The sequence below is a fragment of the Salvelinus sp. IW2-2015 genome, unplaced genomic scaffold (genome assembly GCF_002910315.2).
Source record: "Salvelinus sp. IW2-2015 unplaced genomic scaffold, ASM291031v2 Un_scaffold5421, whole genome shotgun sequence".
Lineage (NCBI taxonomy): Eukaryota > Metazoa > Chordata > Actinopteri > Salmoniformes > Salmonidae > Salvelinus > Salvelinus sp. IW2-2015.
The window spans coordinates 1-7,556 of NW_019946686.1; the positions used below are offsets into that span (position 1 = coordinate 1).

The 7,556-nt window shown below is 48.7% G+C and overlaps 1 long non-coding RNA gene and 1 pseudogene across 1 annotated transcript in view; both read right to left on the reverse strand.

The window, feature by feature from the left end:
- Positions 1 to 975: 975 nt before the first annotated feature.
- On the reverse strand, positions 976 to 5,937 carry LOC112078229 (uncharacterized; annotated as a pseudogene).
- An 11-nt stretch (positions 5,938 to 5,948) lies between these two features.
- Positions 5,949 to 7,556, reverse strand: part of LOC139022553 (uncharacterized) — a 6,074-nt gene continuing 4,466 nt past the window's right edge. The window contains exon 3 of the long non-coding RNA XR_011478525.1: positions 5,949 to 5,983. This is a non-coding gene — a long non-coding RNA (uncharacterized lncRNA). The remainder of the gene's footprint in view (positions 5,984 to 7,556) is intronic.

A 7,556-nucleotide genomic window follows, 5' to 3' on the forward strand; every position in this document is an offset into this window, starting at 1 on the left:
CTTGCACAGTCTGGTTCCTGATAGTGCGTCTGAGGTTAGGTCAGAGTTAGGGTCAGGGGTTAGGTTCGTACAGGTTGATAAGATGAGTCAGCTACATGCACAGTCTGGGTTCCTGATAGTGCTCTGAGGGTTAGGTGGTAGAGGTTAGGGATGGTTTAGTCCAGGGGTTAGGTGTACCAGTTTGAGAATGATTAGCTATGCACAGTCTGGGTTCTTGATAGCTGCTCTGAGGCGTTAGGAGTCAGAGAATAGGGTCAGGGTTGGTTCTACCAGTTGATAAGATGAGTAGCTACTCACAGTCATGGTCCTGATAGCTGCTTGAGGGTTAGGGGTCAGAGGTTAGGGGTCAGAGTGGGTCAGGTGGTCGTACCAGGTGATAATTGAGTAGCTACGCACATCTGGGTCCTGATAGCATGCTCTGAGGGTTAGGGGTAGAGGTTAGGGGTCCAGGTTAGTGTTCGTACCAGGTTGATAGATGAAGCTCTGCACAGTCTGCGGTTCTGATAGCGAGCTCGAGGGTTAGGGTCAGAGGTTAGGGGTGCAGGGGTTAGGTTCGTACAAGGTTGATAAGATGAGTAGCTACTGCACAGTCTGGTTCTCTGATAGCGATGCTCTGAGGGTTAAGGGGTCAGAGTGAGGGGTCAGGGTTAGGGTGTACAGGTGATAAGATGAGTAGCTACTGCACAGTCTGGTTCCTTGATTAGCTGCTCTGAAGGGTTAGGGTCAGAGGTTAGGGTCAGGTGGTTAGGTTCGTTACCAGGGTTGATAGAAATGAGTGCCTACTGCACAGCTGGGTGCCGATAGCTGTCTGGGTTGGGTCAGAGGTTAGGGTCGAGGTAGTTAGGGTTGGTGTACCAGGTTGATAAGATGAGTAGCTCATCACAGTTGGGTTCCTGATAGCTGCCTCTGAGGGTTAGGGTAGAGGTTAGGGCAGGGTGGTTAGGGTTCGTACCAGTGAATAAGATGAGTAGCTACCTGCACAGTCTGGGTTCCTGAAGCTGCTCTGAGGGTTCGCAATGTGTTTAGCTTGATTCCCCCAGACCTAAACATCTCCATCTCCGGGCCTGGTGGAAGAGATACAGAGGACATACTCAGTCACAGATAACTCATTAAACTACACCTACATACACACACACAACAACACACACACCACAACACACACACACACACACACAACCACACACGACAGCACACACACACAACACATACACAACACACACACACACACACACAGAACACACACACAACACACACACACACAACACACACAACAAACAGACACACACACACACACAGCAACAGTGGTTAATAAGTCCCCACTAACCCCTGCGGTATGACATGCTGATAGAGGAGGCCATGCAGCGCTCATGAAGTCCAAGCAGGAGGAGACAGCGGGTTCTGCCGCGTTCAACTGGTTTATAAGAGGAAGACCCACAGAGGACATGGGCCGGTCCTGGGCCTGCTGCTTACACCGTAGAGGGAGAACAGGAGAATAGATTATTCAGATGCTGGTATTTACACCTGAGGGAAAATCAAGGCAGAGACAGGGAGAGACGGGGATAATAGTTTACAGATCTGCTTTACACCTAGATGAAGAGGCACAGGGGGAAGAGAGAAAGAGAACAAAGAGACAGAGAGAGACAGGGACAAGACTCAGGAGGCAGACAAGGACAGGAAGAACAGGGAACAGGACAGAGACCAGAGTAGACAGGAGAACAGGGGAGAAGCAGGTAGGACAGGAAGACAGGGAGAGACAGAAGAGGGACAGGAATGGAGAGAAGGGGAACAGACAGGGCATGAGGACAGGGCAGAGACAGGGGTAAGAGGGAGACAGGGAGAGATCTAGGGAGAGACAGGTAGGGACAGGGATGAGACAGGGAGAGACAGGTAGGACAGGGAGAGACAGGGAGAGACAGGGAGAGACAGGTACAGGGACGAAGACAGGGAGAGACAGGTAGCGGACATGGAGAGACAGGAGAGAGACTAGTAGGGACAGTGGAGAGACAGGAGAGACAGGTTTGGACAGGGAGAGACAGGGAGAGACAGGAAGAGACAGGAGAGACAGGGAGAGGACAGGGAAAGACAGGAGAGACAGGGAGAGAAAGGTAGGGACAGGGAGAGACAGGGAGAGACAGGTAGGGACAGGAGAGACAGGGAGAGACAGGCGAGACAGGTAGGCGACAGGAGAGACAGCGAAAAAAGAAACAGGTAGGGACAGGGAGAGACCGAGGAGAGAGACAGGTAGGACAGAGGAGAGAACAGGGAGGACGGAGAGAGACAGGGAGAGACAGCATGAGATGATGACTGCAGTAGCAGCAGCTCTATAGACATGGTTGGCTCAGCCACTACTGTCTATAGGGTTGGATCAGCACTACTGTCTATAGGGGTTGGATCAGCACTACTGTCTATTAGGGGGTTGGCTCAGCAGCACTGTCTATAGGGGTTGCTCAGCACTACTGTCTATAGGGTGGCTCAGCACTACTTGTCTATAGGGGTTGGCTCAGACACTACTGTCTATAGGGGTGGGCTCACACTACTGTCTATGGGTTGCTCAGCACTACTGTCTCTAGGGTGCTCAGCGACTGTCTATAGGGTTGGACTCAGCACTACTGTCTATTAGGGGTTGGCTCAGCACTACTGTCTATAGGGTTGGCTCAGCACTACTGTCTATAGGGTTGGTCAGCACTACTGTCTATAGGGTTGGATCACACTATGTCTTCAGGGTTGCTCAGCGAACTACTGTCTATAGGGTTGGATCAGCCTACTGTCTATATGGGTTGGCTCAGCACTGACTGTCTATGGGGTTGGATCAGCACTACTGTCTTTAGGGTTGGCTCAGCACTACTGTCTATAGGGGTTGGAATCAGCACTAACTGTCTTTAGGGGTTGGATCAGCACTACTGTCTATAGGGTTGGCTCAGCACTACTGTCTATTAGGGTTGGGCTCAGCACTACTGTCTATAGGGTTGGCTCAGCACTACTGTCTATAGGGGTTCGGTCAGCACTACTGTCTATAAGGGTGGTCAGCACTTACTGTCTATAGGGTTGGCTCAGCACTACTGTCTATATGGGTTGGCTCAGCACTTACTGTCTATAGGGGTTGGCTCAGCACTACTGTCTATAGGGTTGGATCACACTTACTGTCTATAGGGGTATGGCTCAGCACTACTGTCTTTAGGGGTTGGATCAGCACTACTGTCTCTAGGGGTGACAAAGGGGTTGGAGAGGCAGCAGAAACATATCTGGGACCAGCCTAACACTATGAAGCATTGTGAATACAACTTTATACATCCAATGAGATGTATATGTGCTAGTAAGCAGTGTAACTCACCTGTATGCCTTCTCCACAGCCTCAGGTCTGTTACAGGCTGCTACCAGTACATAGACTGTGTCAGTGGGCACCCACATATACCCCCACCTTCATGATCTCTGGAGACAGACAGACACAGACTTAGGCTTCTTGTTACAGTATCAGGTTCGTGTTACAGTATGAGAGAGAGAGAGAGAGAGAGAGAGAGAGAGAGAGAGAGAGGAGAGAGAGAGAGAGAGAGAGAGAAGAGAGAGACAGAGAGCAGAGACAGAGAGACAGAGAGAGAGGGAGAGAACCCTCTGGTCTAAAGCAGTACACTATTAAGGGAATAGGGTGCCATTTGGGACAGACCTCAGGTTAGTTGCCTCCCTCTTACCTGCTATCTGGTGAACAGCGGTGGCCTTGCGTGCCGGGACATGTGGACAGGCGTCCCGTCCTCCTCCTCCATCCCCGCTCAGCCTAACCAGGGCCCTTCCCAGGGGCAACTGGGGTGTCAGGAAGGTCATGTTGAACAGACCAGACAGGAAGCAGTAGAAAGACACCAGGCCGAACACGATAGACACGCCGATATCGTACCCATAAGGCAGTGCTCCGACGGCGTCCAGCAGAAAGGAGATGATAATGAGGTGAAAGGTCGCGGCGTAGAGGAACCAGGCTACGTTCAGGAACAGAGCTCCTACCGTCACCAGACTGTTGAACAACAGGAAGCTGATGATGCCGACCGCTACGCTGAAGCCTCGGGTGTCACCGTAGAGACCGCCGTACCGCGTCAGCCCCCAGATGGACCACATGACACCGTACAGGATGAATGCTGTGCTCTCCAGTGTCTTACCTACGGTACCGGAAATGAACACGATGAACACGTGTTGGATATACAATAATCACACGAACAGAACAACTATTGAATTGTAAGCTGTTAATAATGCTTGGGTCTTACCTCGGGAGAAGGCTACAGAGCCGACCAGCAACTGTAGGACGCCCCCAGCCACCACAGCCCACGGCAACACCAGCACAACCAGCGGGTCCCTTTCCTCCACGGACGACGTGATGGAGAAGGCAGCGAGCACGGAGCAGGCGTGGCCTAACACCTCGGCGTCAGCATACCTGGAGTAGCCCAGGTAAGGCTCGTGGAGCTGTCTGTCACGGGGGCGGAGCGTCAGCTTGCTGATACGCATCACCATGGCCTTGAACACGCCCTCCCCCGTAGGGATCCTATTGGCTGACATGTTGTAGGAGGTGACCAGTAGCATCACAGCTGACACGACAAAGATGGCCGCCTGTACGCCCTGCGCCCCGGCCTGGAAGGACAGGGATGGCTGGGCGGCGAGGGCGATGGTATACGCTACGAAGAACAGTTGATACAGACCCTCAGCTAGACTCTTCTGACAACTGAACAGAGCCAGGATGAAGAACAGAACAGAGAAGACAACGGGGAAGGGAACCGGGGAGGAGGGGAGGATGGAGAAGGAGGGAGCTGTGAGGAGAGCGCTGTAGCCCTCAGTGAAGTGTAGGATGGAGGTGAAGCCATAGAAGGTGGCTGTCAGAGAGTCCATGGCCCTGTAGGAGAGGACACACACCCCCAGCTGGAATACAGCAGCCGTCCACAGCCAGGGGACGTGACCCGCAGAGAGCTGTGGAACCACGGCCAGTAGGGGGCAGGCTAACACACTGGCAGACAGGAGGTTCATCACCAGGCCTACAGGCACCACGTCGTTACAGTCCTCTGGACCTCTGGACCCCTGACCCCCAGCCTTCCTCTTCCTCAGCCGTGTCCCAGGAGCCTCCACTCTACCCCGGGTGATGAAGGAGAGCAGGCGGCCACAGCCGAAGTACGCCCCCACCAGAGCGACCAGCAGGTAGCAGGCGGCGGTGGCAGACTGGCCGAAGCCCGGAGAGGAGAGACCGGCGATTTGGTGCCCACAAGCCAGACTGATAGAGAGGGCGATGATAAAGAAGACCACCTACAATACAACGATACAATACAACAATAAGATACAATACAACAATAAGATACAATACAACAATACAATACAACAATAAGGTACAATACAACAATACAATACAACAATAAGGTACTATACAACAATACAGCATCGCAATATAACAATAAAGTACAATGTAAAAATACAATACAACAATACAAAACATTATTACAGTGAATAACAAACGTTTTACTTTGCTTAGGGTTGCCAAATTCCAGTAACTTTCCCAAAAATGTCCAAGTTTACAGTAATCCTGGTTGGAAGATTCCTGGAATTACAAGTTTACAGTAATCCTGGTTGGAAGATTCCTGGAATTACAAGTTTACAGTAATCCTGGTTGAAGATTCCTGAATTACAAGTGTTACAGTAATCCTGGTCGGAAGATTCCTGAATTACAGGACATAACCCTTCAAACAGGATTTCTGTAAAACCATGGAGTTTTGGAAAGTTACCAGAATTGTTGAACTTCCCCCCCAGAGAGCACACATTACACACCTCTCTCTGGAACAGCGAGACTATAGCCAGGATGAGAGGCCAGGGTGAAGGCTGCAAGACCAGGGACCAGAGAGCCTCAGCTCTGTGGCCCCCAGCACCCGCCCCAACCAGCAGGTAGATCAGCCGGATCCACCCAAAGGGCGACACTGTCAACACACACTGAGAACAAATGGGACTGACAAGCTGCGTCGCACACCTGGTGAGGAGGGAGGAGGAGGAGGGAGGAGGAGGGAGGGAGGGAGGGAGGGAGGGAGGGAGGGAGGGGAGGGAGGAGGAGGAGGGAGGGAGGAGGAGGATAGTTAGAGGAAGGGAGGAGGGACGACGGAAATAATATTTGTTTATGTCTAGCTGATAACAGTATGTAGTCTACCAGAGTAGGGTTATTATGAGTAAATAAACGAGTATGTAGTACACAGAAGTAGGGTTATTATGATTAATAAAACAGTATTAGGGTACCAGAGTAGGTTTTATGAGTAATAAACAGTAGGTAGTCTACCAGTAGGGTTATTATGAGTAATAAACAGTAGTAGTCTACAGAGTAGGGTTATTATGAGTAATAAAACAGTAGGTAGTCTACCAGAGTAGGGTTATTATGAGTAAATAAACAGTAGGTAGTCTACCAGAGTAGGGTTATTATGATAATAAACAGTAGGTAGTCTACAGAGTAGGGTTATTATGAGTAATAAACAGTAGTAGACTACCAGAGTAGGTTATTATGAGTAATACACAGAGGTAGTCTACAGAAGTAGGGTTATTATGAGTAAGAAAACAGTAGGTAGTCTACCAGAGTAGGGTTATTATGAGTAATAAACAGTAGGTAGGTACCAGAAGTTGGTTATTATGAGTAAGAAACAGTAGGTAGGTACCAGAGTAGGTTATTAGAGTAATAAAACAGTAGGTAGTCTACCAGAGTAGGGTATTATGAGTAATAAACAGTAGGTAGTCTACCAGAGTAGGGTTATTATGAGTAATAAACAGTAGGTAGTCTACCAGAGTAGGGTTATATGAGTAATAAATAGTATACCAGAGTAGGTATTATGAGTATAAACAGTAGGTAGGGTACCAGAGTAGGGTTATTATGAGTAATAAACACGTAGGTAGTCTACCAGAGTAGGGTTATTATGAGTAATAAACAGTAGGTAGTCTCCAGAGTAGGGTTATTATGAGTAATACACAGTAGGTAGTCCACCAGAGTAGGGTTATTATGAGTAATAAACAGTAGGTAGTCTACCAGATAGGGTATTATGAGTAATAAACAGTAGTAGTCTACCAGAGTAGGTTATTAGAGTAATAAACAGTAGTTAGCTACCAGAGTAGGGTTATTATGAGTAATAAACAGTAGGTAGTCTACAGAGTAGGGTTATTATGATAATAAACAGTAGGTAGATCTACCAGAGTAGGTATTATGAGTAATAACAGTAGTAGTCACCAGAGTAGGGTTATTATGAGTAATAAACAGTAGGTAGTACCAGAGTAAGGGTTATTATGATAATAAAACAGTAGGTAGTCTACCAGAGTAGGGTTATTATGAGTAATAAACAGTAGGTTAGTCTACCAGAGTAGGGTATTATGAGTAATACACGTAGGTAGTCCACCAGAGTAGGTTATTATGAGTAATAAACAGTAGGTAGTCTACAGAGTAGGGTTATTATGAGTAAAAACAGTAGGTAGTCTACCAGAGTAGGGTTATTATGAGTAATAAACAGTAGGATTTACCAGAGTAGCATTTCGTTATATATGGAAGAAAACATAGATCCCTAAACTTTTGA